This window comes from Ovis canadensis, chromosome 21 (genome assembly GCF_042477335.2).
Source record: "Ovis canadensis isolate MfBH-ARS-UI-01 breed Bighorn chromosome 21, ARS-UI_OviCan_v2, whole genome shotgun sequence".
NCBI lineage: Eukaryota > Metazoa > Chordata > Mammalia > Artiodactyla > Bovidae > Ovis > Ovis canadensis.
Genome location: NC_091265.1, coordinates 41,184,802 through 41,199,896, shown reverse-complemented (window position 1 = coordinate 41,199,896; position 15,095 = coordinate 41,184,802).

Here is a 15,095-nt window from a genome sequence, read left to right as displayed (position 1 = left end):
ATCTCCTTTAGAATGGACTGGTTGGATCTCCTTGCAGTCCAAGGGACTCTCAAGAGTCTTCTCCAACAACACAGTTCAAAAGCATCAATTCTTCGGCCCTCAACCTTCTTTATGGAACAACTCTCACATCCATACATGACTACTGGAAAAACCGTACCTTTGACTAGACGGACCTTTGTTAGCAAAGTGATGTCTCTACTTTTTAATACGCTGTCTAGGTTGGTCATAAGGGCCACTAAATCAGGAGCTTTGTCTCATTTGACACAAAATTCCCAATAGCTAGAATAGTGCCTAGGATGTAGTCGGTGCTTAATTACTGTTTGCTAAGTGTGTGAGTAAAACTTGTAGTGCAAGAACCTGGTGTCATTTTCCATTGCTTCCCTTCCCTGCAATCTTTAAATAGCTCTGTGACACCAGGCAGCTTTTCCTCCGCAAAGTCATGGGTTTCTCCAAATTCTCTGAACTGAATCTCATTAAACCAGTTAGAGCAATGGTCTTTAAGCTAGGAGTACATGAAGATTTCCCCAGGGGTATGTATGCATGAACAGTCTGAAAGGAATCAATTTTTAGACACTCAACTTGTTTTTCAACAACTTTCCAGTATTGATCTGCCCCCAAAGATCTACCCAATGAAAGTTTAAAGGCTCTTCTTCCATTTAATAAGAAGGAGACCTCTGCCTTATATCAGATCTTACTAGGATGATTTGCCCTGGGATTTTAAACCATCCAAATGTCAAAGGGATAAATTGAAATATTAATTTGAAGGAAGCCACCTTTAATGATTAAATGACTGAGGTACTATGTGACTAAGCCACCTTTAATAACTGAGGTACCTTAAATACACAGGGCATCCTATCTTTTCCCAAACTGTGCATATTTCTGTTACAGACAAAGGTTGGCACAGGGCTTCCCTGGTGGCTCAGATGGCAGAGAATCTGCTTGCAATGTGGGAGACCTGGTTTCAATCCCTGGGTTGGGAAGATCCCCTGGAGGAGGGCATGGCAAACCACTTCACTATTCCTCCCTGGAGAATCCCCATGGACAGGGGAACCTAGTAGGCTATAATCCATGAGGTTGCAAAGAGTCAGACACAACTGAGTGACTAAGTGAAGTGCAGGGCTTGTGTTGGGATGCTCTGAATCCAAAACAGACAAAGCTGCATAAGTTGCTGATGTTAATCTTCTCAAGGAGCTTAGAATATTTTTCAGGACTACCATTTTTTTCCAAGGGGTTTCCCAGGTGGCTCAGTAGTAAAGAATACGTCTGCCAATGCAGGAGGCATAGTTCAATCCCTGGGTTGGAAAGATCTCCTGGAGAAGGAAATGGCAACCCCATCCAATATTCTTGCCTGGGAAATCCCATGGACAGAGGGTCTTATAGTCCATGGAATCACAAGAGTCAGAAATGGCTTAGTGACTAAACATTTTTTTTCAAGCTATATTGGTAAAAACCCATGGATAAAATGTATATGTGATCTCTTTCTGATTTGATCTACTTTATTCCATTCATTATTTTTAAGTCACACTAGGGGTTTTATTCAAATTGTACTTAATCCTAATTTTATTTAATCTTATGAAATGTATGCTGTTTTATGCTTCTTATTAACATAGAGTAAATATTGTGCATGACAACTTTTAGATGATCAGTTTAACAAGGAGCCCGTGTCTTTTCAACCTTCCTTTGTGGGGATGGGAACAAGAAGATTGAAGATGGCTAAGACAACACAGCCGTCTGGAAAGCCATTATCAGCTGCCATTTTGATTCAAGATCAAATGCCATGGGCATTTTGAAGCCTTTTCATCGCATCCCAAATCTGATGCAAGCAGTCTACTCCCTGAAAAGTTATCAAGAGGCAGCCAGGCTACAAATGCTCAGGGTTGAATAGTTCCCTTGAAAGAGGCCTCACTGTGTCCAGCTGATAATCAAACGAATGGCTGCCTTGAGATAGGTTGCCGATGGGGACCCACTGCTCCCCCATCCCTTATCCTAGCCTGGGCTCTGTTTCTCTCCCGATAGGAGCACATAATCCCATCAGCGCCAATGGGAGTTATGTGCCTGCTTTGCTAGAGACAATAGGCTGTCTGAGAGGGACAATTGTTCCCAGCAACTGAGGGGGTAAACACGATTGGCTGCTCCCAGACACTATCCAGGAAGGGTCCGGCTGAGCCCCCAGAGCCCTTTCTTTGTTAGACTGCCGAGCCAGAGGCCTCAGCCTGCCTCTTCTCCCCCAGTTCAGCTTCAGTTCAGTCCTGTCCAACTCTTTGCCTGTCCATCACCAACTCCCAGAGCTTGGTTACACTCATGTCCATTGAGTCAGTAATGCCATCCACCATCTCATCCTCCTTCACCCCCTTCTCCCGCAGTGGCTGCCATCCCCCACCTTCAGAGGCAACTCATCCCAGGGGCGTCTCCCAACGGCCCCAGCCAGACTGCTTGCAGGAGGCCTTTCCGGCTTCTCTCCTCCCCTCTTCCAAAGACAGGCCCAAGGACCCTTGTCTAGTTCATTCTTCACAATGAAATCATAACCGTATCAGAAATAAGAATTTTATTTATTGAGCATTTATTATTTCCCTAGGTTGCAAGACACATTGGTACATTTAACTATGAATCCTCATGGCAATTCTTCAGGATAAATATAATCATTCCCATTAATTAAAGCAAAAAAAGCCTCAAGGAAGTGACACGTCTAGTAAATTACAGAACCTGGATTCAGTCCCACAGGGCTCTATCAGGCTTTGGAGCTTGGGGTTTGGTTTCCCAAACCAGCGTTTGGGAATGCCAGCGTTCCCCAAAATGTGCCTGCTTCAGGATCCTCTGAGACAAAGCCTGGGAAAGGCTCTACAGTGTTTCTGCTCACTGCACCCCAGTCCCTTTCTTGGAGAATCCCAATGCACTTTAGTTCATCACCAATTCTGGGGAGCCCTACAGGAAGTAAACTCGCTAACCTGTTTAATTCAGTATTTCCCAAGTGGTTGTCCTTTTTTGCACAAGGCAGATTATGCTTTGCTAAATGCAACCAGTCCATTCTGAAGGAGATCAGCCCTGGGATCTCTTTGGAAGGAATGATGCTAAAGCTGAAACTCCAGTACTTTGGCCGCCTCATGCGAAGAGTTGACTCATTGGAAAAGACTTTGATGCTTGGAGGGATTGGGGACAGGAGGAGAAGGGGACGGCAGAGGATGAGATGGGTGGATGGCATCGCTGACTCGATGGACGTGAGACTGAGTGAACTCCGGGAGTTGGTGATGGACAGGGAGGCCTGGCGTGCTGCGATTCATGGGGTCGCAAAGAGTCGGACATGACTGAGCGACTGAACTGAACTGAACTGAGATGCTAAACTATATTATAAACATAGGGGGAGGGGGTTCCCTGATGGCACAGTGATAAAGAATCCACCTGTCAATGCAGGAGATGCAAGAGACACGAGCTCGATCCCTAGATCAGGAAGGTCCCCTGGAGGAGGAAATGGCAACCCACCCCAGTGTTCTTGCCTGGAAAATCCCATGGACAGAGGAGCCTGGTGGGCTACAGTCCACGGGGTCACAAAGAGTGGGACCCAACTGAGCAACTGAGCACTTATGATAATGATGCGGGGGAGGAGCCAGCTAGAGGAAGTTAGAGGTATGACTAACAAGGTTTGTTAGTTTTAGGTGCACAGCAGCTTGAATCAGTTATAGATATAGCTACTTTAGATTCTAAATGTAGCTACTTTAGATTCTTTCCCCATATAGCCATTACAGAGTGCTGAGTAGAGTCCCCGGTGCTGTGCAGTAGGTCCTTGCATGCATGCATGCTTAGTCATCAGTTGTATCCGACTCTTTGGGATCCTGTGGACTGGCTCCTCTGTCCTTGGGATTTTTTAGGTGAAAATACTGGCTACTGCTGAGTCACTTCAGGTGTGTCCGACTCTGTGCGACCCCATAGACGGAAGCCCACCAGGCTCCCCCGTCCCTGGGATTCTCCAGGCAAAAACACTGGAGTGGGTTGCCATTTCCTGCTCTAATGCGTGAAAGTGAAGTAACTCAGTCGCATCCGACTCTTAGTGACTCCATGGATTGTAGCCCACCAGGCTCCTCTGTCCATGGGATTTTCCAGGCAAGAATACTGGAGTGGGTTGCTCTTTCCTTCTCCAGGCGATCTTCCCCACCCTGGAATCGAGCCCACGTCTCCTGCATTGGCAGGTGGATGCCTTCCCCGCTGAGCCATCAGGGAGCCCTGCAGTAGGTCCTTATCAGTTATTTATTACAGGGTCCTGGCAGCACCACAGAGATCCATCACCCAGCGCCTACTATTCCACCTTTTATAGAGAAAGTGTGACCTGCTTTCCCATGGCAGGAGAAATAGATTGTTCCAGAATCCAGCGAAGGAGAGATACACAGGCTGTATAAGACGTACTGCCCTGGGATGGAGCTGAAGCTCAGCAGGCCGAGGGTTTTACTATAGATGAAGCTGTGTGTCCATCTTTGGGGACTGGCTGTCCCTGAGGTTCTCTACAGCAGCCGGCTGAGGCCAGGACTCCTCCGCTGTGCCAGGGGCTCCTCCTCCACGCTCGGGGTGTACTCACAGCTGAGGCCCCTCATCTCTTTGTCCCACCGGAGCCAAAGGACAGAGCCTCAGGCGTCAGGCAGAGCATGAGGCCCAGGCTGATGTGGGACAAGCCAAAATGACACGTCATGGGGATTTGTGGGCCTCACTGGAGCCATTTCCTCCAGGGGGTCATTTTATTTAGTTCCAATTGGACCCTGTGATTGGTCTCAGCCCTGGGCCACCTGGTGTCCTGGCTCCATATGGCAACAGCTAGGAAGATGCCATTTTTCAATTGAAATATGCTTCTGCTTTACTGTGGATCAGTCTGTAATTACCTTTGGCTGGAAAGGGGCTTTGATTTTAAAAAACTAAGCTGGGATCTGTTGGTCTGATGGGCCAGTGTCTTCTCTATTAACTCAAACAGAGTTGCAACATCAGAGTGACAGGACACATTGGTCTTATGGGTCAGCAGGGCCCAGCACTGACCTCATGTGGGAATACATTCCACCCACCCTGGACAGATGGTCCTTTAGCCTGAGCACTGCCGCAGACAGGGAGCTCCCTCCCTCACTCAGGTAGGTGTAGACCTATCTGCTGTTGGCCCACTCTTAGTAAGTTTCACCCCACAGGGAGGTAACAATGGGTAGCCTTTAAGGAATGATCACCACCTGCCAGACTAGGCTAGCCAATTGATAAGCATGTCTTATTTAATCTTCATCATAACCCTCTAAGGTCGATAATCTTATTACCCCCATTTTGCAGAATGAGTGAAACAAGCCACAGAGGGTTAAGAAACTTATTCAGCATCCCACAGGCAGAGTTGATCGGTTCTGGAAGGGTCACTCCAGGGCCCAAGCTCTTAAGCCCTGAGCACTTAGCCTTGAGTAAGAGCAGTTGTTGTTTATGAAACGTTTATTAGGAGCCAGGCTCTCTGCCGAGGGTTCCATCTCATTTCATTGTAGCAAGATGAGAAGGGGTTCTTAGGATGCCTGTTTTAGAGATAAAAACCCAAGGGATTTAGCCAAGATCACTAGCTAAATGTGACTCTAATCGAGGCCTTTTTGACCCAAAGTGCACAGTCCATCCAAAGCCAGAATGCTGCCATTCTACAGGTGGGAAAACTGAGATTCAGAAAATTTGGGAGTTTATCCCAGCTAGAAGTGGCAGGGTTAGGAGATCAGCCTGACTCAGACCTGGAGCTCTACGTTGGCCTCCTGCTCACCTCTAGTTCCTGCCTCTGCTCCTAGAGGACCAGCCCCTCTGATGATGGGTGAGTCTGTCTCTTTGTCCACCTCAGTAGCTTTAATAAACTTTCCACGTAGCTGGTCAAGCATGAGTCTAATCACGTAAGTTTGTGAACCCACGATTAGAGAAAGCTTATGTTCTCTTCCAAATTCTGAGGTTCTAAGAGTTCCTTCATCCATCCTTGGTCACTTCAAGAATAAGGTCATGGAGAGCAATGCAAATTTGAAAGTCAGAAAGATGTGGGTTCAAATCCCTGCTCTGCCATTTTCTATTTGTGTGATTTTAAGCAGATTGAATACACTCCAACGGGCTCAGTTTCCCTGTCTGTGACCAGAGATGTGAATGACTACCTTATATGTTTGTTGGTCTGTCTCTTTTGAAAGCAGGAGCTTCCTCCCAGAAGTGCTTTCTAAATGTGTCTCTGACGTTCCGGGACCATGACTTGAGCTGTTGATGACGTGTTGCTGGCCAGCATATCAGCATTCACTGCCGCCTTCATTGAAATGTCATTGTGTTTATCACGTTTACTTGCAAAGACCTCCATATGGCCCTTTGCCTTTATCCTCACAACAAACCCCACCTAATCCAACTGATACAGTCTTTCCAATTTGTACTCCTCCTTTGTGAAAGGTTCAGCCTGTTGGAAGAGTTAAAATCCAGGGACTCTGGAGTCAGCTGTCTTGCCATTTTTGACTGTACAATCTTACACAAGTCAGCTAACTGAGCTGAGCCTGACTTCCCTTATCCGTAAAGAGGGAGTGAAAATACCCGGCCCCCACTCTAGAGTAGTCCAGGGTGACAGAGATGTTCAGAGTAGATCCTCAAGCATTATTTCTCTTTCTGTTCCCTGTCCTCTCCTCTCTCACTTGGCCAGCTCTGAGGTCGACCTCTCAGCAACACCAAATGCTACTCATCACCTCCCCTTCCTTTTACATTTCCAGGCTCGTGGAGCATAATCTATCAAGTGTTACAATGGTCAGGATTATACTTTATTGCTTAATAAAAAGGATCATTCCAATGTAAACCCCCTTCTTTTGCCATCTTGACCCAAGCTTATGGATGTCCTTGGTACAGCAACAGGGGCTGCACTGTATGCTTCCATTTACATACTATTTCTTGAGCATCTTGTAAGTGTGCAGTGCTTATTATTGTACCTGGCACATAGTAAGTGTTCGATAAACATTTGCCCAATGAACGAGTGAATGCATGGATTAGTACTTCTTCAAGGAAGCAGTGATGTGGGCGGAGCTGGCTGCCATCTAAACCAGGTGACTTAAGGGGTGTGAGAAGGAGATGGACTTGGTCCCAGACCCTCCAACTCTTGAGTTCTTTCTACCATTAGTCTCCAATATGACCAGAATGAAATCCACGCTCTGAGCCAGCCACAGTTTTCAGGGGCAACAATAGACACAGAGGTCACTGTGAAGACCAAGGTCACATCTCTCATCCCCAAGACTTGCTGGTTCCCAGGCTCTAGTGAGTCAGAGTCAGTAACCCCATGTTCTCAGCATCCATCAAGACCTGAGCTGAGTTTGGTCTCCCTGGAGTCCACACTCCACAATGAGAAACTGAAGCCAGGCAGGGGCTAGGTGGGCTGTATTTCACTCTGGGCCACTGATCTCCATTGGTGGCTTGGACTTGGGGAGGAAATCCACTTTGGGGAGACAGTGAGGTTTACTGTGCAACCTCTTCCTAGTTCCTCACCCCTCTGGTGGCTCACCTGGCTATCTTATCCTCCTGGGGGCCGCGGGAAGAAAGCTTGGGCAGGCAGAGGGAGGGATTAGGGGGTGCAGCAGAATGGGTCCTGGCGTGGGAGCCAGGCTGAGCTGGAATGAACCTGCCTCTACCCTCTGCTAGCTGTAAGACCACAGGTAAATCCCCCAGCTCTCCCTCAGCCTAAATCCTTGCCACTTAAAGCAAAGGGATGCAAATGGGAACCCTAAGGCCTTCCTCACTGCAACATCGTAAGGATGGCTCGGGTCCCCATGTGCAGAGCACCTGGCAGGCCCACGGTCAAGTGTGTGCCTGATGTTGGGTGCTCCCTTCTCCTTCCTGCTTTCAGCCCAGGAGGCAGTAAAGCCAGTTCACAGCCATTTTCATGTTCAGAGACCCTCTCCCCTCCCAGAAGCTGCTCTGAGCTTTGTGGTCCTCATCCATCTACTCATCCTTTCCCGTGTGCAGGCCACAGACCCCCTCACCAAGGTGGGTACTTATTATTGGGATCTCCCAGGAGACCACCACCTGCAATGCAGGAGATGCAGGAAACTCAGGTTCAGTCTCTGGGTCAGGAAGATCCCCTGGAGGAGGGCATGGCAACCCCCTCCAGTATTCTTGCCTAGGAAATCCCATGGGCAGAGGAGCCTAGCGAGCTACAGTCCACAGGGTCACAAAGAGCCGGACATCCCTGAGCCACCGAGCATGCGCGCATGCACAGGCTGACTAGACCTGACTGGCTCCGAGCTTTCATAAGTGGGCAGGTGTGTGTCTCAACACTGCCTCCAGGGAGCTTGGTCTGGGCATGGTGGCCAACTGGATTTCACTCCCTGTGTGCTCACCTCCATATGTCTCCCTTGGAACCTGTTTGGTTTAAAGACTGAGGCTGGTGCTGGATGTGGCCTCCAAGGAGAGCTCCTTCCCAGGGGGCCTCTGAACCACCAGCATGTGGATGGTCAAAGGAAGACGGTCCTGGCTGGGGGATGCCTGCTTTGAAGTGGGGCTCCCACCAGGAGCTTCACTTCCTGGGAGGCTGGCATTGAGCATCTGGGAGTCAATTGCTCATCAGACAATTTAGCGTGATGTGAAAGGTCAGAGAAGTAGGCAAGTGGTGCCTTTTTGTTTTTCTGAGGGTACTAAATATTTGGGGAAATGATCTCATTGCTTCCACCTTTTTTAGTAGAGGGACTTTTCTGTCGTTTGTCTTCAAGTAAAACTTGAAGCAGTTTTAGTATATAAAGCAGTGTTACAACGCAAGGGCAGAGGGGCTCCAGGTGGGGTTGGGGTCTCTTTCCCCCACCAAAGGAAGTTTCCACTGCGTGCTTCCCGGGAGCCTTGCAGTTCCAAGGGGCTCTGTTTTAGAACCAAGGAGACTCATTCTCCAGCAATCCACACCAAATTCTGTTCAAGCAGGCAGCAAAAGCAAATAGATGTTTTCATGAAAAAAAATCTCACCCGTGTTCCATCTTGATTGGGAGTCTCTCACGAGGCCTGACTGGTTTCTGAAGAGCAGATGACGGGAGGGTGAACCCCCGCCGCAGAGATGTCCTCCTCTCCCCAGCCTAGCTGTCATGCGTCCAAGGCTGTGCCAAGGACTCGACTGACAGACCCCTGGGGGCCCGGCCCCCGTGACTAATGGAAGCCCAATGGTGGCCATGCTAGGGGCCTGGGTGGGAAAGAGTGAGCGACTGGGGGCAGGTAGGAAAACAGCCTGGCAGCTGGGCAGTGGAGACGGCTGGACTGTCTCTTCTCAGAAACCCAGGCTCTCCAAAGCCACCTGCCCGGTGGGGCGACTTCATGAAGAATAGGGGGAGGGGTTATGTACAGAAGGAGGGGCCGGTTACCATGGTAACCACTCTCCATGGTCCAAACTCCAGAGAGGCCCTCTTGGAGGTGGTTCTCTCATTTAAATCGCCTTGGGAATTGTCGTAAAGATGATTTTATTTCCCAGGTTTTGAGCTAATTCTCTTTCTCTTTTTTAACTTTCTCTGAAGTTAATGTGATCATTTTAGACTTCTTTGCTCCACTTTTTTCCTTGCGATAGGAAGCTACATCCCTAAGACATAACACTTTCTAACCCCCAGGTGCAGAAGGCATCCCGGCTATAAAACCAGTGAGTCATTTTTTAGGTCAAATCTGGGAGAAAGAAATGGCAACCCACTCCAGTACTCTTGACTAGAAAATCCTATGGACGGAGGAGCCTGGTAGGCTGCAGTCCATGGGGTTGCAAAGAGTCGGACACGGACTTTTCTAGGGAGAAAATCAGTTGAAGTTTAGGCCATAGGCACCACCTGGATTCTAGGAACTCAGCCTGTGTACCTCGCTTCTGAATGGCAGGTGAGGAATTAGGGGTGGGTGCACATGCGGCCGTGGGGGCCCCTGACATTGACACGGGGGTCCCTGCACACCTGCTTCTAACAGCGGTCTCCCCAGCCCTGCACACGGGCACTGCCGCTGCCTGGAGGCTAATAACCTTACGGTAGCTTTGGAGGCTGGCTCCCTGGGTCAGAGAGTAGTTGTTAATTAAGGTCAAGGCTATCTGCAGAGCCCAGCCCAGAAGTCAAGCCCTACAGACAGAGGGCTTGAAAGATGCTGGAAATGCCTGAGTTCCTCTCACCCACCCCCACCAAATGGAACGCCAACTCAAAGCCGTACTTTACCATGAAACACAAAACTGCTGACATGAACACAGCTTCTTCCCGGCTTTCCTAATTGCAGACCCTCGAAGCCGATTTTATTGTCCTTGTACCACCGCTTTGTCCAGTCCTTCTTGTTCGCAGGTCCAAAAAGTGCATTCTTGCTCTGATGTGCTCAGTCGCTCAGTCATGGCTGACTCTTTGCGACCCCATGGACTATAGCCGGCCAAGCTCTTCTGTCCACGGAATTTTCTGGGCAAGAATACTGGAGTGAGTTCCCATTCCCTTTTCCAGAGGACCTTCTTGACCCGGAGTTCTTCCTGGCTGAACCCATGTCTCCTGCATCGCCTGCAGATTTTTTTTTTTTACCATCTCAGCCATCAGGGAATCCCGTATTCTTGCTCTGCACACCAGTTATCGGGTGTTAAGAGGAAGCTACTGACTTCTAGCTGCAGTTTTCTCCACTTCTTTTGGCCTCTCACATTTGCCTTTCATCTTCCCTTTCCTTGGGACCATTTACTAAAGAAAAAGTGGGGACTGAAAGGCTGGGGGAGATGGAGGATCCCACTCCATACTCTCCTTTGCAAGTCTTGCCCTTCCTTGTTTTGAGTAGTCACAGTAATGATAATGATAGCTGTGTGATGGTGATGATAATGATGATGATAATAAAGGGTCTGAGAACTCACTTTCACTACAAGGAATGGGCTGGCTTCTGGAGATGTTTCTGGGCTCTGATTACCTGCTAATTAAAGCAAAGCATTTACAGTCTGGATAGTAAGATTTCAGGGTCTGCAACTTGGTGGGCTCACAGGAGATGTTTGAAGAGTGGATTAAGGTGAAGTAAATGTGAGCTGGTGAGGAAAGGGGTTCATTTAGCCTCAGGGAGCCTGAGCCCTGGTCACCATTGTTCCTCCCTGGGTATCGCTGTTCACCAATGAGGTTAGTTGTGGCATCTGTTATCGATAATTTTATGGCTCTTGGTAAAGGATGTCTCCAAAGAGCAGTTCACAGATGGATAGAAAGGAAAAAATCCTAAGGACAGGGCATAACAGTAAACAGCAAAGATGTGAGTGATCAAAGGGAGTCAGATGGTGGGGCTGGGGTTCAGCTTCTACTATTCACTCCCAACCACACACATTCTGCAGTACACACTGTCTGTGCCGGGGCTAATGCTAAGTGACATGGCCTCCTGTGCCCTCGGAAGGAAGACCTGTTCTTGTTTCCATTTTACAGATGCAACAACTGATGGAGCAAGATATCATTTACCCAAGAGCACAGTGATAGTGGAAGAGCAGGGGGTTTGTGAGCTCAGACTGTCTAGGTCTACAATTTGCCTTTGTAACCAGAGAGTTTGCCCTTCACTAATATCTTACCAACCACAAGCCCTAGAAAGTTTCAGGACATTCTAAAGGTGTGTGTTTAAACATATGAGCTGCTCAAAAATAAGATAATTTGTATTAAGCAGAGGTCCCTGACTTCCTTCATGCTCTCCTTTCTGTCTGAGCTGGGGTTACAGATGAGAAAGATGAGACCACATCTCTTTCAAATGGCTGCTTCCCTGAGTAAGAAGGGCCTCGGAAGTCATCTGGGCCCCTAACCAGGTGAGTGTCTGTCTCTGGGACCAAAAGTTGTTCTCTTCTTTTGTGACAGGAAATTAAAATGGACACTTCTTATCATCTTGGGGTTTGGCCGAGGCTTCTGAGCTGAGACTGGGTGTCCACACTTTCTGAAGATAAGGGCTGGGTCATCCTCATTGAACTGGCTAAGAGGTGACCCAGACCAGTCCCAGGGCTCCTACTTCCAGAGTGAATAAAGGAAGCCTAGGGGTGGTTCAGAAGGGAGGTGCTTCTGGAATCACTTAGATCTAGGCTGCCTTTGAGAAGAGAGACTAGGATCTTATTCTCAGCTGGCTGCTTGCTCAGTATGGTTCAGTTCAGTCTCTCAATTGTGTCCGACTCTTGGTGAACCCATGGACTACAGCATGCCAAGCTTCCCTGTTCATCCATCACCAACTCTCGAAGTTAGTTCAAACTCATGTCCATCAAGTTGGTGAGGCCATCCAACCATCTTATCCTCTGTGGTCCCCTTCTCCTCCTGCCCTCAGTCTTTCCCAGCATCAGGGTCTTTTCCAGTGAGTCAGCTCTTCACATCAGGTGGCCAAAATATTGGAGTTTCAGCTTCAGCATCAGTCTTTCCAATGAACAGGCAGGGCTGATTTCCTTTAGGATGGACTGGTTGGATCTCTTTGCAGTCCAAGGGACTCTCAAGAGTCTTCTTCAGCACCACAGTTCAATAGCATCAATTCTTCAGTGCTTGCTAGTCCTCGTGGAAACTCACAGGACAGGCGTTGACCCCTTCTCCACCTTGTGCTGTCTCTTGGGATTGAAAGACAAGTGTCCCCGAGGGTGTGGGGGCTCCTGGTGAAGAGAGACCTTGGATAGAAGAGATGTTCCTGCCTGCAGAGCAAGGAGGGCAGGTCCTGCGAGAACGGGGCCTTTCCACTAGCAGAGTCGCAGGTGACAGCAAACGGGGCCCAGGCTGAGCCATTCTGAAAGGCCCCCACCCGGGAAGGCTGCTACCAGGAAGAGGGGCTCCAGCAGCAGATTACACTGGAGTGCTGTGCCGGAGGGCAAGCTCTGAGGAGAGAGAGGTCCCCCACTCGGTCCCCCCAAGTCATGAGTGCCACTATGTGGAGACCCCAGGAGGCATCGCTCAAGGGCCCAAACTGTCCCCTTGAGCAGTCGGTCATCTGCCCACCAAGGGCATCGTCGCCAGATGACAATAACGCTAGTCACGTCAGCATCTCCCCTTTCCCTGTGGCTTTCATCCTCCTCCCCCAGCTCTGGAGGGGCCGGAAATAGGAGAACAGGTGGAGAGGGGATGGGCAAGGACAGAGAACTAGCTGACCCCACTCCCCGCCTCCGCTGGTCTGCGGCCCTGCCACCCACCCGGCAGCTGGGGAGAGCGGACACTGTGGAGTCGGAAAAGAGAGCCGAGTTTTGATTTAGATTGCATCAGACTTTTGATTACCTGAAAATGCAATTTTTCCAGTACCCAAAGGCAGCCAGCTCTGGGACCTGCTAGAGATATTACCTAAGGATGTGGAAGGGAAATCTGACAGGACAATCTCTGAAGGGAGAGAACCAAGCCGTTTCCTGATGCTCATTTGATAAAGATCACTAGCTGAGAAGCTCCGAGTTTCCTTCCAGATCCCCTCAGTGCCCCTGTCTGCTAATGAGGAAAGAGAAAGGAGATGCACATTTATTAAGCACTTACTGAATGCAGGCCCTGTGCTAGCACTTCGTACCTAAAGCATCCCTAAATCCTCCCAACAATCCCGTGATTTCAGGATTCAGGACTTCTGTTTCACAGATGAGGAAATTGAGACCCATGGGGGTCAGGTGGCTTGCCGGAGGGCAGATGCGCGTGAGCTGGTGGAGACTGTGAGCCTCCTGAGGGCAGGGGCTGGGTCTGTGTGCTCAGTTCTGTAGCTTCAGGGCCTGGCACAGAACACGTGCTTGGTAAATATTTGCCTAATTGACACCAGCCAAGCCCACCCCTTCCCAACTATCCCTACGGCTTCTCTTGGGGACTGATACAAGAATGCATGCCGGTTAGCAGAGTTTGATGTGCCATTGGGATCAGCCAGAGCTTCTTTCTAGAAAGCCCCCACAACGTTTGCTCTGACTGCGGATACCCACCAGGGCAGGGATCTAGTGTTCTTTGCATTGAGGAGAGGGGTGGAGGCCAGGCTGAGCCTCAGGGAGGTCAAGCGACTTATCGGAGGGGCCCGGTGTGTCCTCCTAGCTGACTGGTGACCCCACCAAGTACTCCTCTCCACCCCCCTGGGCCCCCTGCAGCCCCTCCACCCACCCCACCCCCCCGCCCACCCGCAGGGTGCTCTCGCTGTCAGCTTGCTTCCCTGTTATGTTGCAGAACATTGGAATTGGCAAAGCTGACGGAGGTTCCACACTGCAGAGGTTCAGAATAGTAGCTTAAGCAGATGTCTTGTCAAAACAGAATAAGAAACTGTGAAGAAATAGTCTGTGAAAACCCAGCCGCATCCTGCCTCCTCTCATTTCTGGGGTAAAATAGAAGTGGAAAAGAAGCCCCGTTTCTTAGTTCTGTTGGAATAGTGCATTCCAGCGTGAAGGCTGCGTGACTTCTAGAATGGCTGTTCCAGATCAGATTCATCCTGCTTCCTTTTCCCACTCAGCCTTTTCCCTGCTCCCCTCCCTGGCCCTAGCTGCCCTCGCTTCCCTTCCCTTCCCCTCCCCACCTCTCCCCTCCTCTCCCCTGGGTCCTGGGGCTTCTGAGGCCCGCACTCTCCACTTCCCTTTGTCTGAGGAGCAGAGGGGAGGCTGTGAATTATTGATGAAGCACTGCTGAGCCTGGGGTGGCCCCAGCCCCTCAAGGGGGCAGTGAGACTGAGCAGTTTGGGAGCCCATGGCGGGCAGGGGCAGTTTGGGAGGGTGGGGGGAAGCCTTTGTCACCCATCCTTTTCTCTTTGCTAGGCTTGGGGCTGGGGTGACTGGGAACCCACGGGCAGACGGAGCTGGGAGAGGGGAGGTGTGTGTGCCACGCATCTGCAGGGAATTCCCAGTTTCCAGTCACTGAGTATTCAGCCTCCTCTCTCTGCCCCTTGTCTGCTTCTCTGGGTCAATTCCCAGGAGCCCAGGGCAGCACCGTCATGGCTGGGGGATCTTGCTGGGCCCTGGGCTGCCGCATTCACGAGCAACTGCACCCCGGCTTCCCCACCTCAGCCCCCAGCAGGCGGAACCTCCCCAGCCAGATCCCATTTGGGTCAAAGAATGAAAGAGGAGGCTCCATTTGTCCTAAGGCCGTGGAACAACCTTAAGTGGAACCACTTGGTGACCTGAAGGACAAGCAGAACCGTAAATTATTCAGTCTTGCAGATATGATGGGCATTTTGGAGAGAAAGTGAAAAAAGAAAAGGTTATTTCAGTGCTATAG